This window comes from Caloenas nicobarica, chromosome 4 (assembly GCF_036013445.1).
Source record: "Caloenas nicobarica isolate bCalNic1 chromosome 4, bCalNic1.hap1, whole genome shotgun sequence".
NCBI lineage: Eukaryota > Metazoa > Chordata > Aves > Columbiformes > Columbidae > Caloenas > Caloenas nicobarica.
In genome coordinates, this window is record NC_088248.1 from 16,467,451 (window position 1) to 16,485,657 (window position 18,207).

Below are 18,207 nucleotides of genomic sequence, written 5' to 3' on the forward strand. Positions count from 1 at the left end.
TCTAATGCTATGTGATAAATGTGTGTTTAGATTTTTAACGTAATTTCTCCTAAAAATAACGTTTCAGTAAGAGGATTTCTAGGACAGTGAGAGAGGAGGGAAATAGTTCAGATTGTGCAACATCAAAACCACTGCAGTTTTTGGCTGTCATGGCAATTTACATCTCTTATCCCTAGATAATACACTGACAAGTTCATTCAGAACATTCAGATATAGATATAGATAATTTTATCTAAGTCAGAGCAAGGTTATAACATCAGTCCCCTAGCCAGTGATTTACAGTAACAGTCTTCTCTCTGAGGTGGGATACTAAATCCGCCAAAAATGTTTTTGTCTTTCTTCAGGTTTGAGTTCGAACAAATCCATACATGTGGTCAAAGCACTAGTGATGCTGAAGAGAAATACATTTGTGTAGAAAGGCAGCTGAAGATACACATCTCCCAGCTTCCTCTTCTGTCTTGGTATTGTCAACGTAAGTAAATTAGCACAATGAGCTGAATGTCACCTTTGGTTATATTCATTCTCCATGATGTCACAGGAATTCAGTGTATTTAGATGTTCATATTCTCTAGGAAATCTCTATAAAAAAACATGCTAATTTGTACAGGGAACAGAATCATTTATTGCTGTAGCACAAAAGAGAGTGATTTAATATGGTGAAAAATAATGTCTTACAGCTGATTATGCTATTAAATATGTATTAATTTAGATACAAATATAAATGAGCAGTGTGATTGATTGCATATATCTACACTTTCAGTTCTAGGTTTTACATGTATACACAGAAGTACATATACTCTAGTAATTTACATTCTTGGTTACTCAACAGTAACACTAGCTGTAGAACAACCTACTCTTTGGAAGCCGTTTGAAAAAGGTTTTATGCAGACATACAACAGAATATAGTCCCTTCTTAAAAACCATGTAATTTATCTCAACATTAAGCTGTGATTTTATTTAGTGCAAAGTATTAGAAAGAAGTTAAGAACAGTGGGAGAGTCTTTTCTGACAGTAAAGAAACATGAATTTTTTCAGTGTTGTTTAATGCAAAGTTTCATCATGGATCTGTCCCTCTACCTTATCTTAGGTCCTCATCATACCATTCTTCTACAGTTACAAAGAGCCTATCTCTTCCTCAACTGTAACATAATGATCTACTCTTGCTTCAAACATAACTTTCTTTTTGAGGATCCATGTAGATTTTAGTTTTATGTATACAAGGTGCTAGTATGATATTTTACAGTGAAAGACTTATGGTAATGTCAGGAGCATTCCAAATCATAGCCTTTAAAGATAAATATAAATATGTAACTATTATGTCTAGAAATATTGAATGTAGTGAAAGCTGGGTGTTGCAATTATTGGAAGAACTATATAAGAAGATACGAAGAGAGATGAATGCAGTTCAACTGAAAATCATAAGTAGAAAATATAATTTAACTTTCTTTATCAGAGCTGTGTTGAAGGTAAAAAGCTAGATGGGAACCATTAGCTTTTAACGATTTATAATGCTTTTAAAAGCTTCCATACAATGAGTAAAGAAAAGAGGAAACATATTGGTCTGCAATTCAGAGAAGGTCATTTCCATTTAGGCATAGAAAAAGTATCTTCCCAATTGTTTATCTGTAAACTGTTTACAACACAAAGAGAGGTTTGATCAAAGGAGTAGAATCATGTACAATTATAGAAGGTACACAGTTAAATTTGGTGCTTGTCTTTCAGCAAAAACATCAGCATGTTGATGTGCAGAAACACATTTTCAGAAAGATTCATGGGTTTCTTTTGAGAATTTTTTCATTAGCACCTGGTGCTATCAAATTAAGCCTAACATAAAGTATATTAACATAGTACATACATTGTTAAATTTCAAAAGAACACCAATGTCTATGAATATATAAAGACAAATCTATAACTGAAATAAATATATCTTCAGCCTAGCACAGAACAAAACTTGATATATAATATTCTTTGATAAAGGAAACATGAGGGATTGATATTAGGCTTTAAAAAGACTATTATTTTCTTTAAACTGTGTACCTGCATCTGAATAATGTTAAGGTAATGAGACAAAAGGATGAGGACTGCGCATCTGGTTGCAGGTATTAGTGGTTATACATCCATACTATCCAGAGAATCCCTAAAGGAATTACAGAAACTAGGCCAGCTCTGGTCAAGTTTTCTGACTAGCGATTAAAGAGAGAGCTAGAATCATCTACATCTACAGCGTGTCGCCATCAGCACTGGGGTCAACCATTGCAGCCCATGGTTTGAGCAGCCAGCTGGCACAGGGGGCTTCCCAAGGAGCTGCAGCCTGGCCCTCCCCTTCCCGAGAGGACTTGACTGCAGCTGGGAGTGATCCCCTGCACCATTTGGGTATTTTGTGCCTTTCCTGTTGAAATGGGGCCATTGGGTGGCTGGGAAAGACAGGGTCAAATGTTGGTGAGATAAGGATGGGCTTAGGAGCTGGGACACTCGAGCATCCCCAAGGGGAAGCAGAGGCTAGAAGTGGGCTTCAAGCGCATTTAGACAGGAGAGAGCTTGAACCCATTTTTATTCCACTTTCTGTAAAAGTATTTACTATTGAATAAGAACAGTTTTTATTTGTGTTGTAATTTATAACTACTTCTACTTTATTTTGGAAAGAGGAAAAAATGGTGATCAGCCCTTGAAAGAGACTGCGAAGGTTCTTATTTCAGCCAGATGCTGTTTGTTATTCAGCAAGCAGTCTCCCCGAAATAGACATAGGTCCTTTTTCCATCTCTCACAAATATTTTCTTCTAACATTTTATGAAATAAATTGTTTTGGTAAGTGTTATGTTTTGATAGGTCTTGACGAGTGGCAAGAACAATGGTTTCAAATTTAAAAAGCACGCTAGTAAAACTCCAGTGGGACCTCCTCACCCAGAAACACTAGAAAGAACAACATTCATAAACTTTGTAGTGCTCATGATGAGCCTGCATTAGAGTTTTACCTCAAAACAGGCATGAAGTTTGGAGGTGAACCTCCCCTTCACTTGCTGCATTGCGGTTTACTTTGAAGAATGAGTTTGGAGCATTTGAGCCAGTTTCTCTTTGAGCAGAAGTAAACTCAGAGCTGTGCTCCTGGCATGTACCTGTATGCCCCAACACTTTATGAGTGCCAAGCCCACAGAGCCAGGCTATAGCTTGTCTGAAGTGAAATCCCTGAAGTAGACGGATATCACATTGACATGGGGTCCTCAGCACCAACTACTCACTCTCCAGTTCTGGCATTCTACTTATTAGTGTAGGTGCAGCAAGTAAACACGCATTTGGTTAATAAATAACAGTTTATTACAGACGAAGAGAAAACCACAGTAAGCGATATTCAAAAATGTGGCATAAATACTTAATTCCTGAAGTGTAACTACTGTACAGTCTCAGTCTTCATTGAGACAAATGCTAGGACAGCTGGTGCTTTTCCTCTTATGAATTCTCAGTCATAGCAAGACTGAAGGGTATTGTAACCTATCCTGATGGGTAACAGGGCCCAAATTCAGGTGATTTTCATTTAGCGACCTGAGGTTATTTTTCTGTTGCTCCCTTGCCAACTGTGTTATTCAGTCTGCTGGCATCTCTAGCGAAATACATACTGATGGTTTCTGTTATTTCAGCTCTTGCATTAAGTAATGGTTCACTCCTATAAGGTGAGTTCTGCAATCTTTCTCATACTTCATAGGTGATTCTTAAACAGGTTTTTCACTTCACAGCTTAGAGTAGGCTCATGAAATGGTATTTCTAAAAAAAGCCACTTTTGTATCTCAGTACTGGAAGCAGACTCTAAAGTGTAACTGGCCCAGAAACAAACATACACTGTTATAACCCAGATGGTTCTCCCCTTTCCTTCCTTTTCCATGAAAATAACTTTTTTTTTCCATTGGGCCTGTTCAGTTTGCATTTTTCCTGCTCGTTCTTTCCCTGTCTCGCAGCCCCTTTCCCTCTGAAGGTCTTAGCCAAGGGCATTTTGGTTCTCCCCTGATGCTCAACCTATGTCTTTATATGAGATCCAGCTCAAAAGCTCTCATTAAATTGCACCCATGACCATGACAGTAAGCCCTAGATTACCGCACAATAGGTGCGTGGCATTTCTACATATGCTATCACCTTATATTTAGTTCTGTTAAGATGTTAATCCTCGTCTGCCCAGATTTAAAAGCTCAAGCCCCTTCAGGCTGCTTTGGCCAGTGTATAGGTCCATGCTGGTCTCTCCCAAATAAGAATGATTTTGGGAGCAAGTAGATCAGGCTAGGATGCTTCTAAGAATGCAAAGAAATTTTTGCTACACTTGGCTGGTGCTTCACTCAGACTTTGGTTGTCCAGTTTTGGAAATCAAGCAACCTGCTTGGATGTAACTGCCTCCTAAGGAGGCAGATTTGGCTTCTGTGACAGGCAATTTAGTTATTGCCTTTTGAATCACAATTTGCCTTAGTCTGGTTGGTTTTGGTGTCCCAGCAGGCTGGCTATTGCGAATACCCTTCTTAGTGTTCTAATTCTCTAAAATGGATGATTTAAGGACCTTCTCCTACGTTGTCACTTTTAGTACTGAAGCACTGATATGGCTTTCATTGCCTTCTGAGGTTAGGAATTTATTATCAGACTGAGATGCTGTCAATGTCTTTTATGTAATTCAGATCTGGAAAATGGCATAATGTAATGCCATGCACCTTGAAGAAACCTATTACATGACTTTGGGTGGAGTCCTAGAATTTGACAACTATATGGACTTGTTCCAAACAATTAAATGAATCTCTCTTTGGAGCATATGGTGTAGAGAACATGTCATGTTTGAGAAATATGGTTGGCTTCTAATCTTGATTTTTAATTTTGCGACAGAACAATAATTTGGCACAGCACACAGGCCTTTTTTTTTTTTTTTTTCTTCCTCCTGTTAAGTACAAATGTGTTTTCTTCAAAGACAGAAAAAAAAATCTTTTCAGGAAAATCCAGTTTTCCCTTGCATATATCATAGATATTACTTTTTGTCTCAGTTCTTTTGAACTACAGTTTGGAATTAATGTGGCTGTTTTTATTTCCTATTGGTACTAAAAGTGTGTGATGGAAATTAAAAATCCAAAGACTCAGCTATTCAAGATTTATCTCTTGGTCTATATGAAGGAACTGACTGGACTTATTGTTACTAAAAAGATGATGCTGAAGAGAAATGAGTCATTGTTTGATACACCAGTAATTTAGCAACGTAGTCTGTTCCCCGGCCTGAGTTGCATACTGATGTTTTGTAGTCACAGCAGGGTCCAGGCTGGGTGATGGAGAGGTATGGCACTGTTTGAGCTGCAGAGAAAACAGCAGGCTCACTCTGTTCAGGCATCTGGAAACATCTCGGATGAGATCCTGGATCCCACCATACCAGCAGGGATCTGCCATTGGTTTCAGTGGAGCACAGTGGCTCTGTGTGCTGAGCCAGAGGCATTATACCCGATGTCTGATCAGACACAGAAGGACCTCTGTGCATCACTTTGTGCTTTCCAGACTCATGGACCCATATCAGGCGAGTCCCCATCCAGTCTGGGTGAGGTGAGGAGCACAAGGCTCCTGCTTGCCTGATGCAGAGGCTGGCCAGGATTCTCAGCTCAGCTTTGCTGGGCTCAAATCTGCTGGGTGCTGTGCCACAGCCTCACTGAGCCAGGGGTTTTCTCTAAGGACCTAAGGGGATTAGGCTTTTAAGAGGAAATTTAAGAGGATTGCAGATTTAAGAGATGGCCAAAGGGGCACGTTTATAGCTTTTTAATTAAAAGATATTTTGGCTCGAAGGCCAGAAGGATTAAAGAACCGGTAAAACCAAGTTAAATGTCAAACGCAGGGTTAAACCACAAATTACGCATAATTCTAATGGATTTTAGGCTTCTAACTTTTTTTTTTTTCTCTGAGATTAAACAATCTGTAAAGCTTATTAAGGTCATTTCCTATCAATCTTCCTCTTTTACCACTCCTTCCCTCTTGCCCATATTTATGGCATTACAAATACATTTAAATCCAATATGAGAATTTGAACAGCTGGTACTATAAAAAGGAAGACCTTTAACAGACACATTTTTGAAGAAAAGGCTTATATTTTGTGAGAGTCATAACTGAATCTACTTTTTCTGAGCATAGCTGTGTTTGAATATTTAAATGTACTGGTCTTTTCTTTATTCCTTTTGCATCTACTTATTTTAAATGGTCCGCAGTATATGGAAGTCAAAGGAAGAAGGAAAGTATCGATCAGATTATATAAAAGAAATTCTCACACGCCTAATGCAAGAAACCTGTTCCTAATTTTCCCTATAAGCATCTTGTCATTATATTATTGAGTCATGTAACATTATTTTGAAGTGAAAATGAAGGTGTTAAGTCAAAAGAAGTAATTTTAACTTTTTAATTATTATACAAGTTCTGCCCTACAGCACATTTTCTTAAAATTGTACCTTTTGTTCAGCACCAAACTGCATGAATTACTTATAAGTCAGGCAGATCAATATCTCAGAATGTCTTACAAATAATAATTTTATTCAGCCAGGATTTTTTCTGTTGTTGCTGTTCATTCACCAGCATTTTATTCACAGTGCTAATAGCAAAAATCAGCTAGCTAAAGCAAAAGTGTCTTATAGAATGAATCTGCAAATTCAAGGACACAGCTAGTAGTGCTGATATTACCATACATCTGTTCCTGAGCACAGCAACCAGGATTGTCATGTGTTGTGATATCTGATGCCTGGAATCACTGGACATGTCACGTTATTTTTAACCAGTTGCATTGGTCATCAACTGCACAATTATTCCATCTGTAGCATATTAACCATTTCCACACAGGTGCCACATGCACTATATCTGCTCTAGAGCTCACCAGTGATAAAACCAGTAACAGGATGTTGCCCGCTAAAGAACTGCTTAACACATCAAAGGAATTTGGACCATTGCAAACGGCTTTGTCCTTGGACATTTTTATTATTACAGAATGGTGGGGAGTCTTCTGGTCAATATGCTGAACCTATTGACAAGCACGTCAGGTACTCAGCCATATATGCACTGTTCTGAATGCAGAGTGACTAGTGGTATAACCTAACTGAAAAAAGAAAAAACTATTTTCAATGCCCAGTACCACTTCGTTTGCCATCTTATTTGTTACAATCTAATTTTCTCTTAGAAATAAAGGCTACTGAAAGCCTAATGAAAAATCTTTTTAAATAGCATTTAACAGCTGCTAGAATCTTGATACTTTCAAAAAACGAAGGAGGATAAATGAATATTACTGAAAATGAATATTTTGGATATAGCATTGGCAGCATTTTACAGGAAAAGTGACCTATGTGTGGCAGATGTCTGTATCTGCTTGTGGTTTCAGTAAACTATATTACATCGCGTTAAGGTAAATTTATTAGGCTATACTCAGTCAGGAGCATCTGTAAAATCATCTGCTTTGAATATCTTTTGGAAGTTCAGCACAAGGTTAAAAGGAAAAACACCTAGGAGCAGAAGAAATAAAACACTGGTATGGCAGTCACAAAATCCTCTGTTTTTCTGAAGTCCAGGCAGAAGATAAAATACAGTGTTGCATGCTTCCTTAAATTTCTACCAAGGGATTTCTGTCAGGACACTATTGTCTACTTGCATATTGTTCGATCCAGAGCTTACATCAACTCCCTGGAACCGTCTTGAATCCATGCAACCCTACTGCTTGCTGCATGTCAGAGGGTAAGCCACTCGGAGCTGGGCATGGCTCTACTTTCTCATTTATGATATTTTTCATATATCCAGAGCAATGCTAGGATTTACCCTGCTGTAACAGACAGTAGCTTTTGACCCTGTCTCTCCACATGCCTCAGTTTATACAATTCTCTTATCAATCCTAAAGCAAAAATATTGTTGGATCCCTTTATTAGTGAAATTCTTTGACCTTATGGAATGAAAAACATCTAAAAATATGTTCATCCACTATTTGTTGTCTGTGATGTTTTGAATAGGTGGCGCAGTCAGGCTTGCTGTGTTTTGCTTTCTGCTTTAACACAGAGTTGGTTCAGATTTCTGTTTACTGCTAGCAGTCAAAGGTTCTGGCATTTCAAATGCAAGTGTTCCTACTGTTTCTCTATCAGCACTTTTGTGTGTAGTCTAAGCAAAGAGATGGATTGAAAGGGTGCTGAAGCTTTGAAAAGCAGATGTTCTGTTATTAATCACAGCAACAGCAGCATTGCTTTTTCAGAGGAGAGGACCCCCAGGAGCTGCCTGCCCAGGTGCTGTGACTTTGGAAACAGGGTGTCCCAGCAGAGCAGGCTGCCTGGGCTGGGGCACTCCATGCCCTCCTGCCTCTGCAGCAAAGCCTTCCAGCCCCACTTTTTCTGAACATGAATGTTGTACATTTATAATCTCTTAGCTGGGTTGTGATTTGGCATTTCCTTGTTTTCCAGAATAATCCCATTACCAACCACTAGGACAGCTGGTTGTGTCCCAAAGCATTTTTCTTCTTCAGAGAAATAATAACAGAAGAGCCTTCCCTGTGTGCCGAGTGGTTTGTCTCACTCTCCACTCCATCAGGAACTTGGGAGACCTGAATCTTGCCCCAAGTTGTGCTTGTGGTTTTGCAGGTCTAAGTCACTATTTAATCAGGATCACTTTAGATTTATGTTAGTACAGCTGTGCAGTACAAAGTTGAACTTTGCATATTTTCCCTTGATCATAGTGTTAAGTGTACACGTTAGGGTGCTTCTTGTTTCTTCCAGGATGTTTTTCTCCATTAACTTCTGGTATGCTTTTTGAAGACTCATTCCTGCCCATGTGTGGGAGGATAATCAGATACTGATTCCTGACTGCACTTTTTCTTTACTTTGTATTTCCTTCCGTGTTATATATTTCATGTCATCAACACAGACATAAGTGAAAGTCATGGTACCCTCCTACTTTCTTTAATAATTTTGTCCTATATTGATAGCTATTACTTTTGTATTGATCTGTAACATGCTACCTTCAGTTACACTGTAATGACTGAATACCAATAACATCAGTCTATAAAACAATCAAGTAGAACAACCTGATCTGCATAAAAACACTTGATTAACATATTTTACCACACTCTACTCTGAAATAAACAGACCGTACTGGATTTTAACATCTGGGCCACAACAATTCTTGCAGGGGTGACAAGTTTTTTTCTTCTTTGCAGATACTGGCCATTTTTTCATCAACTTTTTCATCAGGGCACAGCTGTTGCTGCAGAGCACCACATATTCTCATCTGAAATGCGGCCGATGCTCGCTTCTGTTTACTTCTACAAGAATTTGTTTTGCATTGGGTACAATTCAAAAAAGACAAACGTCTTGATGTGCTTTTAAAAGGCATCACATCACCATTTAGAAAATAGCCTTTTATTTGTGCTTATATAATAGCTACAGAAATACACTTCAGTGCTATATCTCCTTAACAGAAGTCTGGAGCAATTTCTTTTCTCAAAGGGAAGGACAATGGAACAGACTCCCTTTGTATTAACTTGTACTTTCAGCCATTATGTTATTTTTTAAAACAAGCCTTTAGCTTCCCAGGGTAGCTACATTCACTTAAATCGGTCAAAAAGAGTGCAGACCAGAACCATTCATAAAATGTTGTGTTGGTGGTTTTTTTTTAAAGTACCCAAATATCTTGTATATTTTTAGGGTACCAATTATGCTTACTTTCAGTTAGCAGTGAGAATCTTTGTGTATGAAAAAATGTACTACAAAACCTTGATCTAAAATGCAACTTTTTTTTTTTCCAATCCAAAACAATAGCTGGTACCATTTAATGTTGCCTTTTGAATAAGGTTTCAGTAACTGTTTGAAAGATAATTATAGTTTTCAAAGGGTGAGTGGCTTTCATGTTTTGGAGAGTAATTTTATTTTTTTAAACTGGAGCAGTGGAGAATTTTATATATAGTACATGTTTCCAAGTCTTGCATACCTGCAGCTTGCTAGTTTTCACACATTTTGAAACGATCATTTATGAAAAGTTGAGCCCTAGTACACTGTGGCTCTGTGATGTAGAGAGGTAAGAGCTATATGGTTTTGGTACTTCTGATTTGGCCTAGTGCAAACACATAAAAATCCTAAACTGTGCCGTGAATTCACATTCAATTCATTTTTCTCAGATGCATAAAATTGCAGTTTAGGTAGCAAATTCTGTTAACCTGTTTCTTCTCATCATACAGCAACATGCTTCCCTACAACTTCTCCCTGTTTCCCACGGGTTATCTTTAATACATTAAAACAAAACCAAAACCAAAACAAAAAAACCCCACCCAACCAACCAACCGAAATTTGTTCAGCATGAGCATAAGTTATAAGAATATGCAGGGAGAACCTCTAAGAGGACCCCATTCCTGTAATAACCACTTCTACTCAGATTTTTTCAGGTCATCCAATGATTTAATTTTATAAATACTGTAATTATTGATGAAAATAATCTAATTTCTACATTTGAAAATACAGGCAAAAGGCAGCAGTGATTAATACAAGGTTTAAAATTAGAGTAAAATACTTTTCTGCAAATCTAAATTTGAGAAGGAATACCTGAACCAAGCTTTAAAACAGATGAACAATCAAGTAAGGCTTTTAAACCAAACTCTGTATTCTGCAGGTTTCTTCATGTGATAGTCAGTGCACTGCAATAATCAATAGGTTGTCAGTCAGACCTTGGATGCCCTCCAGGCCTCTGTGGAATAATGTCTGTTAAATGGACATGGAAAATGGGATCCTTATGATTTTTGCCTCAGACCGTGGAATGACTGTTTTTGCCATCAGCTGCAGTGGATTTGCTTTTTATTGCTGACACAGCCTGGGTGCCTTGGAAGATGTAAAGGTGTTTTTACTGGGTCTTGGTCTCACTTATGAGACTTTTTAGCCAAAATGGACTAAATTTTATTTCCATTATCACTTTCCCCAGGTAAGTCTTTGGATATCTAAATTCCCTTCTCATCTCACTAGCAGACAAGCAGGAGGTTGGGAAATTTTCAAGGAAACCATTCCAGTATTTGCAAGCCAATGGGTTTCCCCAGTGTCATGGGAAAATTTTTCACTCATTTTATAGTGTAGGTAAAAGTTGAGGAAGTTGTAACATCCACATTTAGCTATTCTGCCAGCCTAGACTCAAAGTGGCTTCATGCCCAACCTCTTGCAGTCTTTCAGCACGTGATCTTGAACTACTTTGATAAGTATTAATTAAACTGCAGAACACGCCATATACTTTTATGCCAATTTTACCGAAGAGAAAATGAGCTATCAGTAAAATTTGCACAATGAGTTCAACTAAAAATGCCTAAGTACAAAATGCTAGCTACCTTAGTTAGTATTCGTCTATTGGGAGAGTTTTTAATAATGTATCTGTAAATGTTCTGGGCAGAGGCAAGGGAACACTGAGAGCAATGAAAATATTTCAAAATCATATTTGATAGCGTTTACAGTGTTTATCTGTTTATGTTTTGCTTTTGTATATAAGTATTCATCTGTTCTATTTTTCTGACAATTCAAATTAATTATTTTTCATAGATTCCCTAGACGCACTACACTCCATTTATTTGTTATACTACTGACCATGATTAATGACCAAACACAGTCTGAATATCTCATTTTTAATGATCATGATAAATTGTAGCCCATTGTGGCAATTTAATATGCTTATCATGCAAAATCTAAGTAAAAAACCTTAAATTATATCATAATTAGGAAGCACATCCTAGCTGGGAAGCACAAGAATAGTTTGCCATTATAAAACTTGCAGTTCTGTGCTTTCACTGAAAGGGGTTTGTACCACAGAAACTAGCTGTTCTCCTCTCATGAGAATGTAAGTCATGAACTTAGCCTGTCAGGTAGCAAGATGAAGCTTAAAAGATTCCTCATATGACCTCTAGATTGTATGAGATGCATCACTGTGAGACTACTGTTTGGCTAGAGCTGCATAAAATATGGTGTTACATTCCTCAGCCCACAGCAATCCCACCTCTATATCATACTGAGAGCTAGTGACAAGCATCACTCTCCTTTTTCCTCCTTTGTTTTTGCACCCAGGAAAGCTGTGGACATGTGGACTATAGAGCAGCTGCAGCACTTCTTAACACAGGCTCTGAGCAACTCAGATGTCGAGCATCACCCCATCAAGTAGTCTGAACTTAGCCTCTCTGAATATCACATTCAGTATGACAGTTTTCGATACTTAGTTTCTTCCTACTGTGATGACTTCCGTCATCCTGCTGTCTGTCATCATCCTCTGGGTGACAGTGGAAGCTGAGAGCACAGAACCATCAATCCCAGTCCAGTATCACCTGTTGGCTAAACTTCTGGTGGAGATACTCATTAGCAGTTTACCACTTGATTTTAGTTTTTAAGACAATGCCAAACACAGTAATGAAGACAGTAACTCATCTTTTTAATGATTTTTTTTAAATTACTAGTATAACATTTGTGGTTTCTCTAAATGTGCTTGTCAAATCATCTCCAAGTTAGCACCTTGCACTTGGCAAAGTATTATTTTGGAATGGTCTGTCTGTTTGTACTTCACATCAATGGTCTATAATGTCCATTGAAATTAAGTTATTCCTTGGTTGTAAGCAAAAACAATCACTTCACAGGATGTTTAAAATTCGGTATTAAGTTTGTCAGTGGAAGTCACTCAACAGTAGTCCTTTAAAACTGGTCTCTTGCTGTCCTTGCTCTTGACAAGGTCAAGAGGAGAAAAATCGTAATACTCCTTCATCACAGAACTTTATAAAGGTGGATTACATGAAGTACTGGTGGGAAGAAGCTGGAGACACAGAAGAGTAGGACCTCACTGCTGTCACTGTCAGGGTAAGCTTTTCTTGATTTAGTACAGTCAGTATACTTGGTTCCTAAGAAGATAATAGAAATTCCGAGAGGTCTCTAATAAGCCTTTTAATAAAAGTGAGAATTGACAGAGTATCTTACAATGGACATGATTTAATCTTGAAAAAAATGATTTAACAAAAAATATTTTAAATGTTAAAAATGTCTTTGCCAATGGAGATAGCAACATCATCTTATGCACTGAGATGCAGAGAGCTCAATAGTAGTTTCAGATATATATATATTTTTAAGACTAATTTATAGGGTCATTTAAAAATATTCAATTTTAATGCCATCAATGTTGTCTTAATGTTTTGTAATCATAATGTTGAATTTGCAGTGCTCTTAGAACTTTAATTATAAAGCTGAATTTTACTAATATCCATTAAGTAACTCCTAATTGAAGCCACATCATAAGTCTGATGTGGCAGTACTAATTGGTATAATTAAACTCTAATATACATCAGTAAACTATTAAAAAGAGAGTTAAGAACAGAGGAAGCCAGTTTGTGAAACTTCTCATATCTGAAGGTTTCCTATAATAAGAAAGACTGCTGACTGTACTTGCCCATTTTATTTTAATTACTATATGCAAGACGTGCTGATGTTTCATTGACCAAAATTCACTTTTTCTGAAGACATATATTTCACGTCTACTAGTATAGTATTTAAAGCTCTTGTCATTTATTGTATTTTCCTTATGATTTAAGTGCCCTTAAAATCTTTGGGTTTAATCATAAACTATGATTTTTCCATCTGGGTTTGGCTTTAGACTGACAGTTTGATGTACCAGAGTATGTCTCTTATTTTTATTGGATGATTGAAATGGATATTTTCATAGCAATTCACCACATTTCTGAAGTAAGTCAACTTTAATCACAACAGTTTAGAAATCAGAATGGCCAGCACTCAGAGATCCCCATGAAAATCTTCAAAAGTCTGAAATTTCCAGGTTTCGCAGGTATCTCAAAGGGTAGACGGTCAAGCTTCAGTTTCATGAGTTTGCAGGCAGGAAATGTCACCGTTCAGGGAAACCACTCTGCTTCCTTCTGAAGTAAAGCTGGGAGTTCAACTGGGTGCCAGGGCACCAGTACCAAAGCCACCAGTGAAGGAATTCAGATTTTTCTAGCAGCCTCTATCCATCAGCATTCCTACAATCTAGCTGCAGAACAGCAGCTCCACTTGAGTTCCTCAAGAGCTGCATACAGTTAAAGGGCTACTCCTGGGCATAGTTTTTATAAACAAAACCACCGCATCAACTAACATAGAAGAAATATATGTACTAAGCACTGACTTTATGAAAAGTAAATTAATTCCACTACTTAGTGTGATTTTTCATCTAGTAAATACTGTAGTAATCAAGGTATATAACCTGCAGTTAGCCTCCTGGCTAAATGTGCTGTCAGAAGGAAATTCTTTGGTCTTACAGATGGGATAGATTCCTTAGCCAGATACAGCAGACATCTGTTGTTTCTTCCTTAAGATAAAACACATTCTTCTGTGGTTTTTTTTATCTTAATATGGTAATCAGATGTTCAGTGTCAATTAGGCATAAGAGTATAGTAGTATGTTTTTTGTCACTTAGCAATCATTTTTGAAGGTGAGGATTTTTTTAAATTTTTTTTTTAAATTTTTGAAATACCAGTCTTTGGTATAACTTGTAACAAGGGTAGGTCAGTGTTTTGGGCCGTATAGGTACATTTTTAAGCCTGCATATTCAAGAGACTCGACAACGCCCTCAGACACATGGTGTGAACTGTGGAGTTGTCATTTTCAGGGACAGGAGCTGGACTCGCTGATCCTCGTGGGTCCCTTCCAACTCAGGACATTCTATGATTCTATGATTTTCAATTGATCCTTTAATTTCATGGTTCTAACTATAATATTACAGACTGAATTTTATTTTGTGATTTAGTCTTTAGGAGACTGTCTTGTAGATCTGGAGATCTTTACTGATTTTCATATCTTTAGATACAGTATGATTTCTCACAAAGTTGAATATCTAGCAGACAACTTGAAAATTGTTCAGGAGGGCCTTAAAATATCCAAGGGGCACTTCCACACATAGTATCTGGAAGGGTAAGAGATTTGAGCTTCAAACTAGACACAAGAATGGATTAGCTTTCAGGATTTTAAATGAAGCAACATGCAGCAGGAAGGCCCAATCAATGAGGTGTTTAATCAACTGGAGAAGTAGTGATGAATACCTGGGGTTCTGTCAGTAACTTACATCATTATTAGTACTTTTTTTTTCCTTCTTTTACTAAGTAAGGAGGATTTTGTGATATTTTCCTTGAAAATTACTTCTTTACAGAACACAAGGCTCCTGCTTTGTTGGGTAGTGAAAACAGAAGGAATAGTGAATTAATGATAAATAATGGAAGGAGAGTAATTTGTAATATTAACTTTTGAAAATGTTTTTTTTGTCTGCTACTATATATAATACTGTTTCCATTTCTCTCTTTAACGTGGCCCATCATTTGAAAATATTTTTTTCTTTAATTCTTTCACTTTTATTAATATTCTCATTTTTATTTTCTATTGTTAAAAACAGTTTTTTCCTTTTCAATCGAGATGAACTGTGGAAACCAATGTTTTTATTAGCATATGAAATCAAAATCAGTGGCCACAAAGACCACAGTACTGTCTTCTTCAGCAATGTGGAAGATAATACAAAGGCAAAATTATTATTATAATAATGGCAGATTTAATAATCGAAATGTCAGAAACAGGAAAGTCATAGGCTTATTGGAAATTAGAGAACTTAAACTATTATTTTGTTGATGATTTTTCAACAGCCTATAAAATTGGTCATGCATCCAGAAACCACACTTGACACACATATAATTTTTTTTTTCTATCTACATCAGGATTGCTTTTGCAGAATTGTTACTGATACTTTAATGAAAATGCATATTGAGAATCCCAGTTGAGATTCCAGGTCCATATTAAACGCAAACGGGAAAATAACAAAAGTAAATTTAGTATGATTAATGAACAAAAGACCAATCCATTTTCCACTTCCACTTGGTGGTTACTGTAGCTAAAAGCATAAGACCATTAAAATAAGACTTGATGCTTTCTGGCAATTTTTTAGAAGTGCACTATACTTTAAATATTTTCAACATGGTAATGTAAGTGAAATTCGTGTATCTTTAATGGAAATACAGTGCTATAACCAGATGCATTTAACCCTAGCCCCAGTCGATATTATAACAGAAAAATACCTGGTTCAGCTCTATGGCTGTCTCCTTATCGTCGTTGGCCTTTTCTCCTCTTGACATAAGTTGACCCAGAGAAACAAGGCTGCTCAGGAAAGTCTGTGTTGAGGGCATTCTGACATATTACATGTGTCTTTGGTAAATAACACCACAATATATAAATGAGTTGAATCCAACAGGTAGTAAACAGTGGAACATTGCTGTTTACCCACAGCTTCTGTGTATGCCTCATCAGAATTTAGCATCTTCAGCTTTTAGTAAAATAATATGTGTTTTGCAGAATGATCACAGATTTGATTCAGTTGCATTTTCCTATTTTCAAAATTGCAACCATTCTCCTTTAAACATTCATTGTAATATTTGATGTTCAAAGAGCTGGATCAGCTGTTTCAAACCTTCTCAGGTTGGAACCTCCCTAACTCAGATCATTTGCTAGATGCCTGTGGTCAGCGTACAGTGACAGAGTAAAGAAACTGCATGGGATGAACAGCAGAACTCTTGGATTTGTCTGTTCACAATTTACTGCACAGGTATTGTGTGCTTCTGTAATCAGCTATAAGGGGAACGACTGCAAAAGAGTCAAGCTGATGCTTTCCTGAGAGCAGCTGAAGATGTTCTGGGTGGAAAATATAGTAGAGTTCACTGGAGTCAGTGAGAAAGACGGGGAGAGGCATGGCTAGTCAAGGTCTTGTAGCATGATTGCATGTTGTTGAATGACTGAGTTGAGCAGTCCCAGTGCCAAACCTGATTGAAGATGGGATGAGACTTCTAGACATGTAGAGACAATTGTGTAGAGATTCCACCATTCAGAATGCCTCTGTGAAAAGTATTTAGTAAAACGGAAAACAAGTTCTACTTTACAAGGAAATTATTGGCAAGGAGAGAAATTTGTTTTAATTTCTCTTTAGCAGTCTCCTGTCTATCAGATTTTGAGTTTTCCATATTTAAAGAGCCTCTATTGATCTTTTTTCTTATTTCTTTCTGTAATTTGAGGAAACAACAACAACCGGTTTTAGAATTTTGAAGCCTTTTGGCACATCTCCTTCAAAAAGATGCTCTACCTCAAAGCTTCTGCCAACTCAGGATCCCACTAGAGCAAACTTTGAAGAATTTACAAACTAATAGCACCTCCCCAGAAGATCTATTGTTTATCAGATTTCAATTGCCCAAGGTCTTCCTTATAAAAAGAAATTTTTCTGTAATCCTACTATTAGCAGATTATTGAAAAGAGATTTTAAAAGTAATTACATAAAGTAACAGATTATTTGAACATTAGGTAAAAACCTCTCTCTTCTGATGGGACTTCTTATTCAGTCTTAAACTCTGCTGAAATTAGCTGTATGACAGCACAATACATTAAATATTTAGTTAGTCCTGCCAGGTACTAAAAAGCTTCCCACTCTGTTTTAATTCAAATTAATGGGACAAAAGCATTCTTAGAATGCCTTGGAGCTCTCAGACATTAGATGCTAGAGGGAAGTGAAACAAAGCCTTTTATGTACAGGAGTGTGGATAGACCATATCCCTTTCAAATATTCATGAATGAATGAACTATGTTTGTCTAATTCCAGAGGAGTAAAAATAAGTGGCTTATTCATCTTTTCATCATTTCACATTATAATCTCATTATGTGGAAGCCAATTGCTTTTATGTCTTTTTAATTTTTTTTTTTTTTTAGAAAAACTTCTTTTATTGCAGAAGGAGTTCTAAGGCCTCTGCAAGAGTCTGTGCTGCTGTTAAATTTAATGGGCTCCAGCTGTGCAAGGGTATTGTCAGGAAGAAAAAACAAAACCCCTGGAAGAATAAACAGGAAAACATGATACTTTTTATGGGTTATTTGTTTATTGGAAGGATGTATCACTGAAGTGATATACATGTATGGGTTGTTTTAAGAAGCACTGAAAGCATACTTAGTTACATATCCATGCACTATATTTTTGTTAAACTGAGACACTACAGTGTTACGATTAAAGGTCTACAGTGAAGTGACTGTTAACAGTTGAACATCCTTTCACACATTCTTTATCTGATAGGGAATTCAGAATCATATTTCCCTACTTATTAGCCAACTTGCTTTAAAAGTTGGCTCCAAATAGAAAGCCCTTCAGCCCCTATGCATGGAGCTACAAGAAATCTCCTCCACCACCCTTGCT

At 37.0% G+C, this 18,207-nt stretch overlaps 1 long non-coding RNA gene across 1 annotated transcript; it reads left to right on the forward strand.

The window, feature by feature from the left end:
• Positions 1-7,629: 7,629 nt before the first annotated feature.
• Positions 7,630-12,809, forward strand: LOC135988524 (uncharacterized). The gene is made up of 3 exons (XR_010606166.1): positions 7,630-7,707; positions 9,170-10,920; positions 12,694-12,809. It is a non-coding gene; the product is annotated as an uncharacterized LOC135988524 (long non-coding RNA).
• Positions 12,810-18,207: the final 5,398 nt, after the last annotated feature.